The 22,469-nt window shown below is 37.4% G+C and overlaps 1 protein-coding gene and 1 non-coding gene across 14 annotated transcripts in view; both read right to left on the bottom strand.

Moving 5' to 3' along the window:
• CAMK2D (calcium/calmodulin dependent protein kinase II delta) overlaps positions 1–22,469 on the bottom strand; it is a 309,449-nt gene that overhangs the window by 86,651 nt on the left and 200,329 nt on the right. The window lies entirely within an intron of this gene.
• Positions 18,910–19,019, bottom strand: LOC133071986 (U6 spliceosomal RNA). The gene has a single exon (XR_009696599.1). It is a non-coding gene; the product is annotated as a U6 spliceosomal RNA (small nuclear RNA).

Below are 22,469 nucleotides of genomic sequence, written 5' to 3'. Positions count from 1 at the left end.
CAGAGTTTGTCTGTGAACTAATCATGTCTGATCACAAATGCAAGAAGTATTTGTTGAATTATATAAAGGTACATACTTGGATTAGAGATTGAGCAAGATAACTAGCTATGTTTATATTTCATTTTTTGAAGAACTGAACCCATATATGTCTTTATTTACTATAATTGAGTAAACAGACCAGGAACATCTGTATGTTCAGCTTCTATTTGACATTATGCTCCTTTCATATGTTCAGACTTCTTGGTGAATGATGTGTTTTAAGACGAGTCAAGTGGTGCGGCCATGACCAAGCAGAATAAGATGTGTCAGACGGTTCTGACACAGTGGCAATGGTGGGCATGGGGGTGGCTGATGCAAACTGGGGATAACTGACACAAAACATAAAACACAATTCTGGTTCACTGTTAATGCCATTATTAGTATCCTTTTTTTTTTTTTTTAAGCTAAGATCAATTTATTCTCTAAGTTATCTTCTAGCTGTATACCCAATGTTTGATAATACCTCTGAAGTAGTAGATTATTTGAGGTTGTCCAGACATGTTTCTCTGAATGAATTCCAAATTGTATGATGGAAATCAAAAAAGGCAGAGAGTTGCTTTAATAGAAAGTCCAAAGAGTTTCTTATTGATTCTGATGGAGACAGATTTGCTGAGTCATACTAAGAATTAGAATCAAGATGATAAAATTGAGACAAGCCATTGGAAGCGTTTCATACAAACCCACATCAGGCCAGGAGGAAAGACACCATGCTGGAGGAGGCCCTGTGAGGGATATTAGAAGCAGGACCGTGCTCACAGACACTGTCCAGCCTGAAGTATCGTGCAGAGTGGGGAAGTGGAGTGGGGTGGCAGGATCCTGACCTCTTCAAAGGAGAGCTGCCTTTACTCCTGTTTTCTGTCTAATCTCTGTGGCTCAATCTACCCTTTCAGTATCCACAGTATTACTGTGGATTTCTGTAATCTCCCTCAATTATAAAACTCATGCCAGGTCCACTTTACAATCCCCTCCTCGTTCCATCTTTCACAAGTGCAGGTGAAAAATCTGAACCACAGTCAGAAGTTCATATTCTGAAAGTTGCTTTTCCTCTTTGATGAACAAGAAAAATCATGAATTAAAAACAGCAGTGCTAAGCACAATTAAGGGCACATGGAATAAAGCAAAAGTAAAAATGAGATAGGTTATTTTTGTTACTATCACAGACCTCCTCAAGTAAGCAAATCAGTCACTAAGCTTATTATATTTGTGTGTTTGTGTGGTTTAATAAGATGCCTTAATCTAAGACTAATTAAATGCTCAGGTAATGTATTGCAAAGATGTACATATCAAAATGAAGGCTTCCTGAAGGCAAGAAATAGACTGTAATTCTATGCATTAAAAAAAGTTTGATGCAAATTAAAATCACAATGAGATACCAACTCACAGCCATTAGTGTGGTTACCACAAAAAAAAAAACAGAAAATAGTAAGTGCTGGTGAGGATGTAGAAAAATTGAACACTTGTATACCATTGGTGGAAATCCAAAATGGTATAGCTGCTGTGGAAAACAGTATGACAGTTACAAAAATTTTTAAATAGAATTACCATATGACCCAGCAATTCTACCTTTGATTATGTACCCAAAAGAATTGGTTCTTGAAAAGATATCTGCACTCCCATGTTCATAACTGTATTATTCACAACAGTTAAAACATGTTCATTGGCTGATAAAAGGATAAATAAAATGTGGTAAATGCCGTCAATGAAATACTATTAAGTCCTAAAAAGGAAGTAAGTTTTGGCATATGCTACAGCATGAATGAACCCTGAGGACATCATGCTAAGTGAAATAAGTCAGTCAAAAAAGACAGATACTGAAAATTTCACTTACATGAGATACTTAGAGTAGTCAAAATCAGAGAGACAGCAAGTAGAATGGTGATCGCCAGGGACAGAGGAGAGGAAAGAATGGGGAGTTATTATATAGTGGATGTAGAGTTGCAGTCCTGCGCGATAAAAAGAGTTCCATAGATGGATGGTTGTCCAACAACGTACATATGCTTAATGACACTTAACTGAACACAGAAATGGTTAAGCAGTTTTTATGTTATGTGTACTTTTACAAATTTTTTTTAAAATCAAAACAAATTATTTGATGATAATATGAGGACAATGAAAAAGAGTACAATGTAATGAAGGCTAAATAAATACTGCTATTTCCTATTCCTTTATGAGTTCCAGAAAGATTTAGAAAGTTGTCCATACCATAATCTCGAGTGCTAATGAAAAGTTCTACATCAGCTAGTTGTTAAAAGTGATAATTTGTTCCACTGTTACTTTTCACTTTAGGCAGCATGCTCACAAGAATGAAGCGGATTCAACATAATAACAACTGGCTTGTTATTAGCCAACTGTGTGAGGTCAGGTCAGGCCAAGATTTTTCTGTGCTGTATTTTGCCTATTCATAAAATGAAAAGAGAAAATACAGCATTTTTCCCCCTATTCAGAGCCATCAGATAAGGGCTGTTACAATTTGTGCTCTACACAAAGGCACAAGCAGAGGGAGTGAAGGCAGAGCTCTAATCCAGCCTCATCCTACTCTCTGAGCAGAGTGCCTGTACCCGGAGTTTTTTCCGAATGGCACAGAAACACCAACAGGCTCTATCTCTATTTGACAAAGTTCCCTGAGTAATTCAGTTCATATTATCCCCTACTCACCAAGATATGACCACCATGACCCCAGAGCTTCTCTGGGATACCCAAAGACAGTCAGTGAGGCAGAAAAAATGTCCGCATGCTGGGAATATCAAATGTGAAAGTAAATGTCTTTCTTCAGGGTCTGTGTGACATTTCTAAAATCCTTTGTAAGTCCTAATGGAAATCTTAAAATTGAAATTTAAGGCTGTGCAAGTTGTCTTTGGAGATCAGCAGAACCGTTTGCCCCTCTGTCTTATCATAGAACATATCTTTTTTGACTTGGGGTTAGTATATTAAGGGTCCTGACCTAGGGATCGAGCCCGGGTCTCCTACATTGTAGGCAGACTCTTTATCCTCTGAGCCACCAGGGAAGCCCCCTAGCACACTAAGGGGCAGATTATCTCTTTGACAACTGATGACTTGCAATTACACAGTTTTGCACAAGTCCCAGTCTTAGTTCACCAAAATCCTGTTTGGCACCTGAATATATTTTCTGAGGATGGATGAGCTGGTATAATAATACACTCCCATCTCCAGAAGAAGACACAACAATGAACATCACAGTGCCCGTGCCTATCTAAAAAGAAAAAAAAAAAAAAATGGAAATTACTGACAATCCATCCAGGCAGATGTGGTGAGAGCCCTACTGAGGCATCAGGCTTCCTTGCCAAGCAGGGGCTCAGTCCTTGGAGCTGAAGCTGGGCCCAAGCACAAATGTGTAAGACATTCTTGGAAGTGAGGGATCTGGTTGAAGGGAGCTGGTTACAGCCTGGACCCCCCAGTTTGGGAACAATAATCTTCAGTTGAAGATACAAGAGTAAAGGAGAAATATTTTTCCACAGTCAGGTAATCTGCAGTATAAATAAATCATAGAGAGAAAAATTCCATTCTTAATTTTCTGCTTCACCTATCCAAGCTAACTGCATATCCCAGTCACATTTTAAAAAGAAGTCAATTTTTATATTTATAGCAAGTTTTTTTTTTTTTTAGAAAACGAGGTCATTGATATTTTATGACATCAATATTTTTAGTGATCTATAAATTATATATATTAGCTTTGCATATATCATATATATACACACATTCTAGATGTTTGTTGCTAAGTCATGTCTGACTCTTTTGTGGCTCTGTGGCTATAGCCTGCAAGGCTCCTCTGTTCATGGGATTTCCCAGGCAAGAATACTAGAGTGGGCTGCCATTTCCTTCTCCAGGGGATCTTTCCAACCCAGGGATCAAATGTGTGTCTTCTGCATTGGCAGGCAGATTCTTTACCACTGAGCTACCAGGAAAGCCCATATATACATATAATGTTCCAATTATAAAAAAAATATATAGATTCTCCTTTTAAGAAATGAGATTTCTAACATATCATACATGTATGATCAATATGTATCTACAAGGCACTTGATAGGGCATACTCTAATGTGCATAAAAATAAAAACCAAAAATAAGAATGAAAGCAATCACCATTTATACATTTACACATCCTAAAGATATTCTGAAGAATCATAGGAGAATATGTACAAAGTATGTTTTTAAAAGAGTGTAAAAATCTACCTGATTAGAAACAATTTGAGTACTGTAGAGAAACTATCTGTTAGCTGCACAACTGGAATTCAGTAAAGCTATCAGAAGTACCGCTACATAAAAGATAAACTAAAATCTTGATAGTTTGCTATGCCTTGTCATTCACTAGACTAAGTTTCAAGCACTACAACACGGACAAGATTATTCTAAATCTGCGGGTGTGCTAAGTCGCCTCAGTCATGTCCGACTCTTTGCAACCCTACGGATTGTAGCCCGCCAGGATCCTTGTCCATGGGATTCTCCTGGCAAGAATACTGGAGTGGGTTGCCATGCCTTCCTCCAGGGGATCTTCCTGACCCAGGGATCAAACCCATGTCTCTCTCTCACATCTCCTGCACTGGCAAGTCGGTTCTTTACCACTAGCCCCACCTGAGAAGCCCATTATAAATTTAGCTTCATATTAAAATCACTGCCATTAAAAAATCTCTTGCAATACCACCATTTTTGCCCATATTTTGTTATTTATTATGCCTGAATAGCCAGAGAAAAATAATCACTTAAAAAAAAAAAAAAAAAGATTCTGCAGTTAACACTCTGATGAATGTTACTAAGTGATCATCATCACTTCATAAACTACAAATCATTAATCTTTTTACATATACGGAACCAGCTGAGGATTGCTGCTGAGGTTCTACTGGATTTTCCTGTCAATTCCCGTTTTCAGTGTTAATGCCAAGGCAACTGCCTTTGACTGAAAAATCACTAGTTTCACAAGTTAATTGGACTGAAACAGTTTGTGTATCTCGGTGATTCATCTAAAAGTTGGCTTTAGCCACCAGAAGAATGGGCCTATATTTAGCCACAAAATGCTTGGATCACCTTATGAAAGCAGGAAAGTGACTGCAAATGATGGGTGAATACCCCCAAACCAAAATTCTAATGTACTTCTGACCAACATTACTCCAGAAAGACTCCTGGACTAGAGATGACAAGTGAGGGAGCGTAGTGACTCAATGATTCACCCCTGTGAGACAATGCTCTAAAACACTGAGGTTTTCCAAGATGCCAGGGATCAGTCTTGAATATTCAGGAGGCCAGCAGACTCTCCGCTGGAGGGCACACAGCGTTACTGTTGATCCCTCTGGGTGTGCAAATGTTTACAAAGGAAGGACTCAAGCTTAATGGCTGCAAGCTATTTACTGGTGTTTATTGTCTTGTGAATTCAGGGAATAACAGGAATTTCCCCACTAAGTTCTCCAGTTAGAGGCAGATGTGTTCTGACTTTTTCTTCCTGATAGTACAAATAACTATGAGGAGTTAAGCTTGTCACCTATACCTCGGAATCTTTTACAAGCTAATTCTACAAATATTACTGAACTGTATCGCTGCTATGTACGAGGCTTGCCCATACCAACAGAGGGATATAAAGAATCAAATTGTAAGTTTTATCATCAAGCATCTGTTCTACTGGAAAAAGCAGAAAAATAAATTGAAAATTATCTTTCGGTGGAATATGCTTTAAAGCATAGGTCTCTTTTTAAATCCTTAAGACTGGGCAAATCCTAGTAACTAGAAAATCTTCTCATTTACATAGGAACCACGTGCACCTGTAAGTAAAAAATGTTTCATCCAATACTCATCTTTTTGTGTGATGAAGAAAAATTAGCATGAACGTGGACTCTGTTAAGAGCTCGATGATAAACAAGCAGTAAGTACCATCCATCCTGTAATATTACATTGATGGATGCCCAATGTCAGTAACGCTGGGGGTCCTTTCACAGCTTGTCACCTGATGGAGTTTATGAACAGTTCCTGCCACTTTCTCCATTTTCACAGAGGGCTTTACACTACTGCTATATGAATTCAAGAAGTCACACTCTTTGTATACAGGAAAAGTGAAAAGACAGGAGGGGGTAATCAAGTCACAGAAGAGAGAATTATAAATTCTTTCTGGGAGTCAGAGAAACCTTCAAGACTGAGAGAAGGAATTTAACAACACATAAATGAGGAAGAGTCAGCCAGGAAGAAACGCGGGACAGTAATGCCAAGGCAGAAATGGGAGTTTAGTTGGAGAAAGACGGAGAGAGAAAGGGGTCAAAGGATTGGAAACAGGAATCTCAATCTCTTTCTTACTTGGTCCCTATACTGTTTCTGTCTGTTGTTCACAATGAATACTCTGTATATACCTTACTACTAAAGGGATTTCCAGATGCTAAAAAACCTACTTTTAACCAACATTCCTTCTGGTATGCTTGAGTGGTCATGCTTTCGCACTGGAAACTGGTCAGAAATTAATTTCTAATATCATGACATTTCCCCAAATACATGAATAAAGACTCAAACTAGAATCTAGTGTGTTTTTTCAAAATATAATGCTGGATTAATTTTCACAGAGGTTACAGAAATAATGCTTATTGAAGGGATTCCTGGGAGAGTAATCTTATGTTTACAAATATACCAAGAATTAGTCTTGGTTATATTCTCAATGTTTTGATTGAGTCCATAGCAAACAAGTAATTTAGTACCTGTTTCTAGGTTTAGCACTCATCCTCACAAATTCTTTTTCACATTTCAGCTTGAAGACTCTATTGCCAATGCACTACACTTATTATTGGACAATGGATCTCTTATTTTTTTACTTTGTATTTTTAGTTGGGTCTCTGGAATACTACAATGATTTACTGCACATGAGTATGCACACACTTGCACACACACCCATTTACTTCATAAGTGAGAAAAACACAGAGCTCCATTTGCTAGAGTAATTTTATCTAACTATTTATTGGCTATACAATGCTCAATGTATTTTTTTAAAAAATGAGAATCATGGTAAAGCTATAGGAATTTAGAATAATTAGCTGAATAGCCACATTTCTAAATTATGGATTTTTTTTTCCTAAGGAAGGGAAGCTACATTTCTTTCAGATAAAATGGAATAGAACCTTCTTTGCATCCTCTGCAAATGAGAAGCAACTCCTCTGGTTTTGGTAACTTCTTTGTCAGAATTCCCTTAAGAAATAGCTAAGAATATTACATTAAAATGCTACAGGCAAATTATTGTGTTAAGTACTTATTTGAAATCTCATTTATAATTACTTTCTTAGCGTGTTGTTTATCTAGACTAAAAAGACCTAGATCATTCAATTACTGTCAATTTAAAAAAATGAATCACCTATTTGTGTATTTGTGCATTACCTTTACTACCTTCCAAAAGGGATGTAAGTCAGCTTATCATCTGTCAAATTACCTAAATTATCAAATTTTCTCACCTGAACTCTAAGTGCATGTGCTAATGTTTCTTATTCAAGCTAACATACAAAAGGAGTAACAAACTTGTACTTAATTGCTACTTACAAAAATCTACCCAATCTTAGACTGCCTCCATTTTTATCACAATAGCTCAGTAAGAAGACAGGTGCTTAAATTTAATAATTAATTGTCCACTGAAAAAAAAATATTTGTTGTTTATTATCCGCAAGCTGCTGTGTTAATGCTTAATTTATTCATTTAATCATTTGGTTTAATGGGTTTTTTCTAAAATATACAATTAGCTTCTCGGGAATATAAGGTTTAATTTAATTAATTACTGCAGAACTACAAATTCCTAATTCACAGTCAGTAGTAGTTTTATCACTAGTCATCAAGAAGACAACATGATCTTTAGATGTGGATTTAAAGATGAAATATATTCTTACATACATATTAAACACTGTATTTGTAGGACTTATTAGTGATAACAATTCATCCCTGGAATATAAATGCTAGGTAAGCATAATGCTAATCAACTTTAGCATGATGCCAAATGAAAAACACACTCAGACGCTCTGGACCCGAGGTCTCGAGTCTAACACATGGTTTCCTTCCACCAAGAGCATTCTTTCTGTCTCTGACACTGACACTTCTGCTTCCTCCTGTGTGTCCTTTCCCTTTCTTGTCTCCAGTTCCACAGGGAAAAGGGTGTTGCAGACATACTGAATCACTCTGTGGGGTCCTAGAAAGGAAACCCCAAGACGCTTCAGTGTCTTGTGGCATCTCCAGCTCTGAGATGGCGGGTTGCTAGATGGGTATATTGATGGATGGTTATTCTGAAGTTCTATAATGTTGGAAAGAAGGAAAGATGATTCACTAGGAGACACCTCTCAAGATCAGAGGGAGCAGAGGTGGTAGTAGAATTATATTTTAGTTAATTCAAGTCCGTGGTGTACCTATATTCAACTCTGTATAAAGAACAAGTAAGTGGGGATTTATATATAATTATGACTGATTCATGATGATATGCAGTAGAGACCACCACAACATTATAAAGCAATTACCCTCCAATAAAAAAAAGAACAAGGAGGAACAAGAAAATTCAGCATAGTGCCATAAATCCCCTAAATATTACTCAATGTTAAGATTTGTATTTTGCTTAAGCAAATTTTAACATTAGCAGTCCTTGGAAAAGGGGGAGGGAAGAATTTAGTGAAAAACATAGACTGTGATGGTGTAAAAGGAAGCTAGCTTTAGAATTTAACAAACTCTTAGTGAAATCTATGAAATAAACACTCCTCATGCTTCTTTTAAACTCCCATTTGTATCTATTAAATATTTACTTTTCCATTTATAAAATGTTACCTTATATTAATTCTTTACACTAAAGCTACTTAACTGCCTGATACCCAAACTGATATAAATGAGCATCAAATGGGAAGTCTTTTACATATGTATAAACTATCACTGAACTTTTAAGAACAATATCTTTTTTCCCTCATTCTTTGAATTTGAAATATTCCAGTTATTTACTCTGGGCATAATTCCTTCTCTGTGCCCTTTATTCTTGCCATCATCCTTGAGTCTTTGACCTGAAGTATACTATACTTAGATTACAATTTGCTAGATTAAAATAGTACTATTACATTTAAAAAAGGAATTCTGGGTGACTGCTAGTTTCTCCCTTTAGGAATCTGCATTTTATGCTGCTTGAAAGCTACAAAATCACTAAACTTAGAAGTATTTGAATTAAATTAAGAATTTCAAAACTATGTAAGAGGAGGTATTTAATGTAGTATTATCACTAACAACAAAATCGTAGAAACAACCTAAAGGACCATCTTTGCAAGAATGGGTTAATAATTATCATGCAACAATACGGTATTACACTAATACTAAATTTATGAGAATGAAAGTGATATATGAACAAAAAATGTGTTTATAGCACCAGAGAAAGCAGCAGAATACAAAGTAACTCAGTACATGCATATCGTTGTAAAAATGTAAACATATACGTTTCTTTCATTTACTTGTAGAAAACCCTACTCCTCTGAGGTTTATGCCATGTGCCATATTACTATCTATCACCCCCTCAACTGTTACCCTTATCACTTATATATGGTCACCTCCACCCCCTCCTACACATGTCCTCCATTTATTATTTTCATTGACTTAACAGTCTACTTAGCTCTTCCCTCTCTCTACCCTTTTAGTTCCTTGAAGCAATTCTGAGTGATGACAAGGTCAAAGATGCAGGCAAGGACTGGAATAGCTAACATAAGTTTTAAATATAAACTTATATTTTATACATATATCAGAATTTGTGACCATGGCCTATGATTTTTCCTCAAAAAGAATCCTAGTCCCTACTTTTATCCAACATAGTTTTGGAAGTCCAAGCCATGGTAATTAGACAAGAAAACAGAATAAAGGGGAAAAAAAATTGGAAAAGAAGTACAACAGTCATTGTTTGTAGATGACAGGATACTACTATATAGAAAATCCTAAAGATACCACCAGAAAACTACTAGAGTTAATCAATGAAATTGGTAAAGTTCCAGAATACAAAATTAATGCAGAGAAATCTCTTGCATTCCTATACACTAACAATGAAAGACCAGAAAGAGAAATTAAGAAAACAATCCAATTTACCACTGAGACAAAAAGAATAAAATACCTAGGAATTAACCTATCTAAGGAGGCAAAAGACCTGTACTCAGAAAACTATAAGACACTGATGAAAGAAATCAAGATGACATAAACAGATAGAAAGATATACCATGTTCTTGGATTGGAAGAATCAATATTGTAAAAATGACTATACTACCCACAGTGATCTACAGATTCAATTCAATCCCTGTCAAATTACTAATGGCATTTTTCACAGAATTAGAATAAAAAACTTTACAATTTGTATGGAAACACAGCGATCCCAAACTGATAAAGCAATCATGAGAAAGAAAAACAGAGGAGGAGGAATCAGATCAGGCTCTCGGACTTCAGACTGTACTACAAGACTGCAGTCCTCAACACAGTATGGTTCTGGCACAAAACCAGAAACACAGATCCATGGAAAGGGCAGAGAGCTCAGAGGTAAACCCAAGCACCTGTGGTCACCTATGACAAAGGAGGCAAGAATATGCCATGGAGAAAATACAGTTTCCTCACAAATTGTGCTGGGAAAACTGGAAAGCTACAAGCCAAAAAAAAAAAAAAAAAATTAGAACACTCTTTAAATGCCATACACTCTTTATTAAACACTATACACAAAAATAAACTCAAAATGGATTAAAGTCCTAAGTATAAGACCAGATATTATCAAACTCTTGGAGGAAAATATAGGCAGAACACTCTGACATGAATCTTTTTTGATCCATTTCCTGAATTAATGGAGCTAAAAATAAAGGTAAACAAATGGGACCTAATTAAACTCAAAAGCTTTTGCACAGCAAAGGAAACCATAAACAAAACAAAAAGACAACTCACAGAACGGGAGAAAATATTTGTGAACAATGTGACCGACATGGAATTAGCCTCCAAACTTTACAAAGAGCTCATGTGATTCACTATCAAAAAACAATCAACCCAATCAAAAAATGGGCAGAAGACCTAAAGAGACATTTCTCCAAAGAAGGCCTACAGATGGCCAAGAGGCACATGAAAAGATGCTCAACATCTCTAATTATATCAGAGAAACGAAAATCAAATCTATGATGAGGTGTTACCTCACACCAGACATAATCACCATCATCAAAAAGTCTACAAACAATAAATGCTAGAGAGGGTGTGGAGAAAAGGGAACCCTCCTACACTGTTGGTGGGAATATAAATTGGTACAGATTCTATGGAGAACAGTATGCAGGTTCCTTAAAAAGCTAAAAATAGAGTTACCATGTGATCCAGGAATCCCACTCCTGATTATATATCCAGAGAAAAACATGGTTGGAAAGGATGCATCCACCTCAACGTTCACTGCAGCACTGTTTTACAATAGCCCCGATGTGGAAGCATCCTAAGCGTCCATCAGTAGATGAATGATAAAGAAGATGTGGTGCATATATACAGCACAGTATTAACTCAGCCACTGAAAAAGAATGAAATAATGCCATTTGCAGTAACGTGGCTGGACCTGGAGATGACCATGCTGAATACTAAGCGAAGTAAATCAGAAAGACAAACACCATGGTATTGCTTATATGGGGAATCTTAAAAAAAAAAAAATGATACAAATGAACTTATTTACAAAACAGAAACAGACTCACAGATTTAGAGAATGAATTTACAGTTACCAGGAGGAAATGGTGGTGGGGAGGGATAATTAGGGAGTTTGGACTGACACGTACACATTGCTATATTTAAAACAGATAACCAACAAGGGCCTACTCCTTAGCACAGGGGACTCTGTTCAATATTCCGTAATAACTTAAATGGGAAAAGAATTTGAAAAAGAATAAATATGTGTAGATGTAGAAGAGCATCACTTTGCTGTATACCCAGAACTCACACAACATTTTTAACCAACTCTGCTCCAACATAAAGTAAGAATTGAAAACGAATCCCTGCGTCCTGATCCCTCCAAGCCCCTTCCTGATCTCCATGATCTCGTCATCCATGCCACACTGAGGGGACATCACCAGAGCACTCAGCATTCTCACGTCTCATTTATGTCACTCTTCACCTTACACTGGGTCTGCACTGCTTTTAACACTCTCGACCAATAGTTCCATATTTTCTTGTTTCCATGAGAGTGTGCTTCTAGGAATTTCCTGTCTCATTCATAAACACTCTTGTTTTCCTAGCAGTCACCTCTTTAAATTCTGACATGGAATAGATGATCTTTTGTGAAAACGATACTTCCTATGATTCAAACTGGCTATGCATGACAGTGAATATGGAGCTTGGATGTCCCCAAAGCACCTTCAATTCAATTAACTTTATTGTCTTTATAACAAGACCTGCTTCTCCTCCCATATCCCAAATCTCCTTTAATAGTACAATGAACCTAACCAAGCCAACAACCTGGCTAACTATGCTTGACTAACTTTATCCTTTTTCTCTGTTAATAAGCTCTGTTAATTCTGCCTTCTAAATATTTCTTGATTCACTCTAATATTTTTTTCATTCTTCCTACTGTTACTATGGTCACATAATCTCTGAACTAGAGAAATATATCAGTTTTGTGACTGGTCACCCTCTTCCATTTTACCTTGTCCCACATTGCAACCAGCACGATCTGCCTAAAAAAGCAAATATGATCCTGTGACTTCCTTGCTACAATCTCTTCCATGGCTACCCATTCTCTATGTCTTCTTACTAGCGGTGTTTTGCACATATGGGCCTCAAGAGCAATGTCAAGGCATCACTGACCTTCCCTAAAGCTAAGACTCACTCAGTTCAGTTCAGTCACTCAGTTGTGTCCTGACTCTTTGTGACCCCATGGACTGCAGCAAGCCAGGACTCCCTGTCCATCACCACCTCCTGATGCCTACTCAAACTCATATCCATCGTGTCAGTGATGCCATCCAACCATCTCATCCTCTGTTGTCCCCTTCTCCTCCCACCTTCAACCTTTCCCAGCATCAGGGTCTTTTCCAATGAGTCAGTTCTTCGCATCAGGTGGCCAAAGTATTAGAGTTTCAGCTTCAGCATCAGTCCTTCCAATGAATATTCAGGACTGATCTCCTTTAGGATGGACTGGTTGGATCCCCTTGCAGTCCAAGGGACTCTCAAGAGTCTTCTCCAACACCACAGTTCACAAACATCTGTAGCATATAGTTTCAAGACCTCACCATTGCATACACAGACCTCATGGGTGGCTCTCTTGCAGAGTTCTTTTTATTTCACACAAATTGCATTAGGCTTCAGCTACATGCATTATATCTCCATGTGTTTTTAATGATTCCCTGATGATAATGCCGAGATGGCCTAGATTCTGTTTTCCTTCAGTTTACACTCTTCAAGAAAGAAGCCCAAGGCTTTTCCAGGAAGGCTTCCCTAAAACCCACTAACAACACACTGTGCTTGTTTGATTTAAATTACACATGACACTGAGACCATCTGCTCTACACCTAAATCCCTAATATTTCAAGATCAGGAATGGCAAGGACCATGTCTTATTCATTTTTTTGGTATCTCCTATGAGATATCCAAAAACACAGAGTAACACCAGAATCTAAGACAATGCCTGAGACATATTAGTAGCTAAAAAACATTACCTGAAAAAGAAGTAGCTTAATATATATTACTGGGAAAGAGTAGATGCAAATATGAAATCATTTAAAATAGAGAAGTGGAAGTATGGAGAATTTCTGTTATTAAAATTTTCCTTTAAAGAGGGGATGTAAAACTTCTGTCCTTCCAGTCACTTGCACATTTATTTTTTTAAAACAAGTATTTACCAAGTGTCTATGTATGAGACATATACTAGTGGATGGATATGATGATCCCTAACCTTAATAAACTAGAAAATATATAACATAGTAGGATATCATCAAGTACAATATAACCAAACACCCATGTGATATGTAAAAATATATCAATTCAAATTTTTGAAGCATAAATGCTTAGCTATTACTATAAATAAGTCAGTGGAAACATCAAATGAAAGCAGTTAAGTTTAGAATCTTAAAAAAAAACACACACACAACATTCAACCACAGGATGTGGTCACTCCCCAATCAGACCACAAATATCTTACCACTAGGTCACTAAATGTAGATAAGCCTATAATTAAAAATGTTTTCAGCCAGTGCCACAGTGTACTGCTTTGAAAAAGAGAATCAACAGGGTATGGGGTTGGTGATTAGATAGGGTAGTTGTCTGATAAATTTGCTCAAATTTAGAAGGGTTCATGCAATTTTTTTGGTTTGTTTTTTGGTTGCCAAGTATCGGGCAGAATACCTTTCACACAGAAGTGACATAATAGATGAGCAAATAATGTGTGCACGTGAGACAAGTGCCACTAGCATGGTCTCCGCCACCTGGAGAACAGATTCACTTAATCTGAATCACTTCAGGGAACGCTGAACAAAGAGTAGAGAAGGAGCTTTCCTGAACTCAAGAGCTTGACTTCCTGCAGAACAGAAAAATTTAACACAGGCTAGTAACGGTTCCCGGATGTACGGCTGGAAGATTGTGTTGTGCTTGTTATCTGATATTCTGAAATACCAGAGTTTCTATACACTTTCCTCACTGTAAAATGCTTTAATCTCTTCCACTTATCCTGTGAGGTTGTCACATGTTCCTTTCAATATTATCTTCAGTTCTGACTAAGACAGAGACTCGGTCAGAAAAGGGAAGGATGGATGGAAGGCAAGGTTCTCCCGAGAGAAAATGAGCTGAAGATGCCATGTTACGAGTGAGGCATTTGCTCTGTAGTTCTGGCCCAGTAAAGGCAGCAGGAATCCCGTTCTTTTAAATCCCTGTCCTTTTCTAAGCTCTGAATGTTCAACATTCTTTATACATTTACTATATACATATGTATATATATGTACAGTTCATTCCAAAAGCCCAATTCACCTCCCCAAGATGACACTGGAGTTTTCCTCTTTCTCACCTGCCCTTACTCAAATCATGATCTTTTGTTGTTGTGGTTGAGCTCCTGCAGCATCCACTTCCCCTGCTCCCACTCTGGCCTCCTGTGGCTGCTTCACCGCACTGCTGCGAGGGAACAGATCCTGAACGTCCCAGCTCGGAGCTGCCCAATGGTTCTCACCGCACACAGTACAGCAGGAGGCCTGATTTGAACTGTGGTGCTGGAGAAGACTCCTAAGAGTCCCTTGGACAGCACAGGGAGCAAACCAGTCAGTCCTTAAGGAAATCAACCTTGAATGTTCATTGGAAGGACTGACGTTTGAGCTGAAGCACCAATACTCTGGCCACCCGATGCGAAGAGCCAACTCACTGGAAAATGCTCAGAGAGATTGAGGGCAAGAGGAGAAAGGGATGACACGACAGAAGACGAGATGGCCGGATGGCATCACCGCCTCAATGAACATGAGTTCGAGCAAACTCAGGGAGATAGTGAAGGACAGGAAAGCCTGGCGTGCTGCAGTCCATGGGGTCACAAAGAACAATTCCCTTCTTTGGCCCTCAAGGCCTTTTGAGCTTTGGCAGCATACCTATCTCATGCATTACTTTACAACCCTGTCCCCAATCCTTGTGATATTTTAAGCCACACTGATCTTCCTTTGACTCCTCACTGAGGTCATTCTTAGAACTGTGCCTGTTGCTTACTGTGGGTGGAATCTCTACTTCCAGATCTTCTCAGTCTTTGGACTTCTGTTCCTAAAACCACACAGTGGCCCTTCCCTGGTCATCCCCTTCAAGTCAGCCATCAGCCCCCAGTCACTTACCATATACCACCCAGTTTTGTTCATAGCACTGAAAAATGATCTAAAATTATCTTACTGGCTTTATTTGCTTATTTACTTATTATCTGTTTCCTCTTTCCTCAACCACTACAACGTAAGTTCTATTTCTTCCATCACTGTATTTTCAGGGCTAGGAAGAACATATGCATGCAGCAAGTATGAAATCTCTTGACTGAATTAATTAATGAATAATCAGATTCATTGGCCTTAAGATTGGTCAATGAGAAAAAAAAAACCAAGTCAGAGCCAAAGAATGAACATTACAGCAAATACTGGATGGAATTGAAACTGGTTAAAACGACAAGCTTAGAAGCTAGCCATCTTGTGTCACAATTGCAGGTCTGCTACTTAGCTATTCCTGTGATTTAGGAAAGTTACTTAACCTCTCTGAGCTTTAGTGTCTTTACCTATAAAATGACCAAAAAAACCAGTCCCTAGTACTACTGATGTAAGCATTAAGGAGTTAAAGTAGTTGAAGAAAACAAACAGTATCAAGTACAGAGTAGGTACCCAATGAACATTAGTTATAATGATTATCATTTCAATATAGTATGTCCACATTTGTTCAGTTCAGTTCACTCAGTCGTCTGACTCTTTGCAATCCCATGGACTGCAGCATACCAGGCTTCCAAGTCCATCACCAACTCCCGCAGCTTGCTTAAACTCATATCCATCGAGTCAGTGATGCCATCCAACCATCTCATCCTCTGTCATCCCCTTCTCCTCCCACCTTCAATCTTTCCCAGCATCAGAGTCTTTTCCAATGAGTCAGGTCTTCACATCAGGTGCCCAAAGTATTGGAGTTTCAGCTTCAGCATCAGTCCTTCCCATGAATATTCAGGACTGATTTCCTTTAGGATGGACTGGTTGGATCTCCTTGCAGTCCAAGGGACTCTCAAGAGTCTTCTCTAACACCACAGTTCAAAAGCATCAATTCTTCGGTGCTCAGCTGTCTTTATAGTCCAACTCTCACATCCATACACAACTACTGGAAAAAACACAGCTTTGACTAGACGAACCTTTGTTGGCAAAGTAATGTCTCTGCTTTTTAATGTGCTGTCTAGGTTTGTCATAGCTTTTCTTCCAAGGAGTAAGCATCTTTTAATTTCATGGATGCAGTCACAATCTGCAGTGATTTTGGAGCCCAAAGAAATAGTCTCTGTTTCCATTGTTTCTCCATCCTTTTGCCATGAAGTGATGGGACTCAATGCCATGGTCTTAGTTTTCTGAATGTTGAATTTTAAGCCAACTTTTTCAGTTTCCTCTTTCACTTTCATTAGGAGGCTCTTGAGTTCTTCACTTTCTACCAGAAGGGTGGTGTCATCTGCATATCTGAGGTTACTGTATTTCTCTCGGCAATCTTGATTCCAGCTTGTGCTTCATCTAGGCTGGCATTTTGCATGATGTTCTCTCCATATAAGTTAAACAAGCAGGGTGATAATATACAGCCCTGATGTACTCCTTTCCTGATTTGGAACCAGTCTATTATTCTGTATCCGGTTCTAACTGTTGCTTCCTGACCTGCATACAGATTTCTCAGGAGGCAGGTCAGGTGGTCTGGTAGTCCCATCTCTTGAAGAATTTTTCAGTTTATTGTGATCCACACATTCAAAGGCTTTGGCGTAGTCATAAAGCCGAAGTAGATGTTTTTCTGGAACTCTCGCTTTTTCGATGATCCAACAAATGTTGGAAATTTGATCTTTGGCTCCACTTTGGTTACTATACAGCAACCACAGAACGAGGCATCATTGTATGAGTATCAAGTTTATAAATTCAGAAGTAGAGGTAATTAACAGCAGATTGATACTTAAAGTACAAGCTTTATAAATAGAATATATCCATATATTGTGGATAGATGTCTCATTTTTTTTTTTTTTTTTTACAGTAAAGTGGTTTTTCATGGTGGTAAAATATGCATGGGATGTTTTATAATAAGCAATGCTTCAACTAGGAGAAAGTATAAGGAAGAAATGAACAGAAAATATAAAGATGAATACCACCTAGAAATAATCCAATAATAAGATTTAGATACCCTGAGTAGCATTCAGAAATGTTTGTCATCCACAGGGTGCAAGTTAGACTTGGTTGAATTTTTGCGCTATCATTTACTGTTCTCAACCTCTCTATCATTTGTAGGCCAGTAGTTATTTTCAGTTTACATATGATAAAGCTTATTAATATACACAGCAAACTACTTTGCATATATTAAGAGCTCAACAATGTTATCTATTTTTATTATTATTACAATGTTAGAAAAGCATGGACTTTTTCTGTGTCAACCATCACTACCTCTTGCTTCTATTCTAGATGCATGAATAGAGATTTACAATAAAAAAGTTTATTTATAAACCAAATAGAATAAATTTGTGTGAAGGAAAGATTTAAAAAGAATATTATATCTTGTTCTAAATAAAAATACAAAGAACCATACATTTTTAGAACTTTTACCTGGTCTATAATTTATTCCATTTGCCTTATTTAGCCAGAGACACTATGACACAGAGAGAAGATGGTACATCCAAGGACATACAAAATAGGCTATATATTTATAATAAGCAAACTTATTATAATCTCAAGGTTTCAAACTTTCACACTTTCTTTCTGGTCAGATTATCACAATAAAAGAAGTATAAAATGCAAATTTCTGTATCCCCAGAGATCCATCAATACAGAAACTTATAAGTGGGTATCCAAGCTTGGTAATTATAAATACATTACTTCATAGCAAGAATTTCATCTTTCCTTGGTCCCATCATTGCTACAATTTTTTTTGTATCCAAAACTACATATGTGTATCTAGATGCCACTTTCTCATTGTGTTCTTTTGTTTTTGTTAGACCTATCAGCTGCCGAGAGACAAGCAGCTTGAATGGCTCAAAACAACCAAATACCTGAGACATGGTCTTTTGAAAGACCAGCCTAGACTTGCTTCTTTTGGCCCACTTGCTGTGTCCTTTATGGGAAACATACATATTTCTGCTCCCACAGCTGAGAAACCGAGCTGGTGGCCAACTATCAAATGTGACTTTATGCTCTGAGGGTATTTTGCCATAACAGCCAACATTTAAAGACATAGATAAAGTTTATTAAACACTTGGCTTTGCTGGGTACTTTTTTGCGTGTCATCCTTGCTCAGGGGCCATGCTAATCTTCTCTGTATCGTTCCAATTTTAGTATATGTGCTGCCGAAGCGAGCACTGCTGGGTACTTTTTGTGAACATTTTCTTACTTACTTTGTTCAAGCATCTTATGAAGAAAATAATATTTGATCTATTTTAGAGCTAAAAAACATTAAGTTTGGTGCAGATAAGTTGCAGAAAAGTGACAGAGCTGACCTGGGACCAATAAATGGATCTCAATTTATGTAGCAAGCTCATAACCAATGCTTATTGCATCCTACAATGAATTTACTTAGTTTTCACCATATTCTTAGGCATGGGTTCTTAATCTGGGCCATATTATATCTAAAACTTATTTTATATCAACTATAAATTATATTTGACACTAGAAAAAAATATAGAAAATAATAAAAATGAAACAATTGTGAACTGTAAAATGAACATTAGGCAGAGACATTATAACAGACATTTATCTTGAACACTTGAGCCAATGCCAAAAATAAAATTTCAGTGTCTGAAAAAGAGAAATCAAGAAGTAACTATCAGAGTTCTGCTAATAAACAAGAGTCCTACACAGCTTGGCTCATGTTTCAGGAGGGAATTTAGTTTTGATAAATGGACACGTAAAGGTGACTGCTCAGAATGAACTATGGGTGTTTTGCCTTTGAGGGTTAGGTTGACACTTCAACACTATCTCTTTTGCATCCCACCTTCTGACTGGGAAAGCATCTAGGTTTTAAAGAGGCTTCAGTGACCTTGTACATACAACAGGTCTTTATTCTCTGCAACCTGTATTACTCCCCTAAGATCTTCAAAGAAAGGCATATTTAAGACCTAAGAAACTTGTAGGTCAGGTTGCTTCAAAGTTGCCTTGGAGAAAGTGCATCAGACAACTGAAAAGATTTCAGATTAAAATCCTTATAGAAATAAAAATAAAGATATACTTTGCCCTTTTGTATATATGAACAAAGAAAATTAATTGTTCTGAGATCTAGCCTCTGAATATTAACATAAAGAGTGCCAACTTTAAAAAGACTCTTAATAATAGGAAAAGTATATTCATTAGAAGTTTATGATTTGCACTAAAATCCTTTCCTTTATTAAATTTATTCTTTTAAGTACAGAATTCAAAATTGCTAACAGTTCATCATCTAAGTTGATAGGGAATTAGAAAACTCAATCTGTAAATGTTCATAATTTAAACATTAAAGTTAATTTAAAAAGTCCTGAAACTACATGAATTTAAACCAAATGATTACTTTTCCCAACGGTAGTCACAAAAGCAGAAGTGACAAGTAAAAAAAAAATCACTTTAATATTTCAATTGTTATTTATGGATAGGTTTCTGATTTCTTTTCATAAAATCTATGTAGAGGTGTTTTGTGATATACATTTAGACATACATACTTATGTATGCCTATCAGTCTAGCTATCTATATTACACTTTTTCTATGAAGATGCTAGTTTCAGAAATGTTATTAACAGAACACAGGCTGCACTCAAGAAGTGGGAAAACCCATCTAGATGCAATAAATTCAATTAACTAAAAATATATACTCAAAAAACTTCAAGAGACCACATTAACCTTCCTTAGGTGTAGAGACATGTTGTCCCCAATTGCAAGAAAATGATTTTACTTCAAAACAGGTGAAAACCAGGACCACCAAACAGTCCTTAAATAAAAAAATAAAAGTAACAGTCTCAATATCCATTATTAAAAAAAAAAAAATCTTTGGCTCTAGTATCCTTTAAGAGATGGTGCTTTCTTCCTCTCCACAGGATGGCTTACTAAACCAGATACATTTACATATGAACTGTTTTACTCTGAATGTTGGCAGGTAAAGGAAAAAGTGCCTGAAAATACATCATTAGTTGACAAGGACTGGTTGAACTTCAACTCTGACTTTTACAATGAAAGCTCTCTGAAACCATTTAAAAGATTCAAAAAGCATAGCAAAAGTGGGCTGTAACTCAGACCAAGAAAAGGATGTGTAAAATATTTACTGGTAGCAATTTCAATCTGGTAGGTTGAGATAAATGTTTTGTTAAAATGCACACACACTAATTAAATTGATTTTATAAAAGGGAACCAGATAGTCTGAGGTGATCTTTGGAATACTAATTTGTTCAGAAGCTATAATTATGTTTCTTGATTTGCCTGAGCATTTTAGTATTGACTTCACCTCTCTTCTTTTTGGAAAAACATGGTTTATGAGGGCTTGAATGAGTTAACTACCCATTTCCTCAACTGAACTCTTCCCCTCTTGGCATATCTTGGATATTACAATAAAACACACTAGGACTCTGAAGAACCTGCTGGAGAGAGGGCAACAGTGAAGACTCTGGCTAGCCACATAATGGACAGTGATTCCAAGTACAACCTTTAGACACTGTGCGCTTAAGCAACCAGAAGCTTCCAGATAATTGAGAGGCTTTGTAGAACTATATTCATTTTCTAACTCCCACCTCTGAACTGATTGTAAACCCAAACTCACTCTTCCCTCCTACCTCAGGCAAAGAAGTCTCCCTCCTTTCAAAATTAGAGGCTTCAAATGTATTGGTTTATTCCCGCTTTTTCCTTTTGAATCTTACTCTTCAGTTTCCTCCGGTTCTCACCTCTTTTTTTCCCGGTCTTCAACATTCCCATCTTCACTGACTCCTAATTAGCTTATAATGAGTCTTCCAACCAAATCTGTCTATTCTCAGTTTCTCTCCCCTTATTACTCTCTCATCTTTTAACTAGCTCCAGCCAGTGTCTCAAGGACATTTCATACCGTACATAAATTTATTCATTTCAATCTACACCCTCATAATGGACCTACTATTTACATAGCCCCCACTGCAGTCAAGCCAAATTCCATTTTCTTTCTTACCACAGCATTCACTGGTTTACTATGTTCTGCTCACTTCTAGTTCCAAAACACCTCTGGACTTGATCCTCTCCTCTCTACTCCATCCCAAAGCTGGAGATTCACTGTGTCTCACGCAGACTAGCAGACAGCCTTTTCTCTCTAAATTCGTCCCTACCTTCTACAAATACATTCTCCACATTTCTGTTATAGTTACTGTTTTAAAAAGCAGCATGACCATGTTAGAGTCCATGAATAGCCTGTGACTAAATTATAAAGTTTTAGAGTCCAGAAAGGGCTATTGAGAGCATCTACTCTAGTAAGGACAGAGAAGGCAATGGCACCCCACTCCAGTACTCTTGCCTGGAAAATCCCATGGATGGAGAAGCCTGGTAGGCTGCAGTCCATGGGGTCATGAAGAGTCGGACATGACTGAGCGACTTCACTTTCACTTTTCACTTTCATGCATTGGAGAAGGAAATGGCAACCCACTCCAGTGTTCTTGCCTGGAGAATCCCAGAGATGGTGGAGCCTGGTGGGCTGCCGTCTACAGGGTCACACAGAGTCGGACATGACTGAATGATTTGGCAGCAGCAGCATTCTAGTAAGGAACAGTGGGGTAATATTTCTAATCACTAAGAAATCTCCATTAGAACTCAAATGTCCTGATTCCTCACTGC

This window comes from Dama dama, chromosome 17, assembly GCF_033118175.1.
Source record: "Dama dama isolate Ldn47 chromosome 17, ASM3311817v1, whole genome shotgun sequence".
NCBI lineage: Eukaryota > Metazoa > Chordata > Mammalia > Artiodactyla > Cervidae > Dama > Dama dama.
This window is presented reverse-complemented; position numbering and strand designations above follow the sequence as displayed.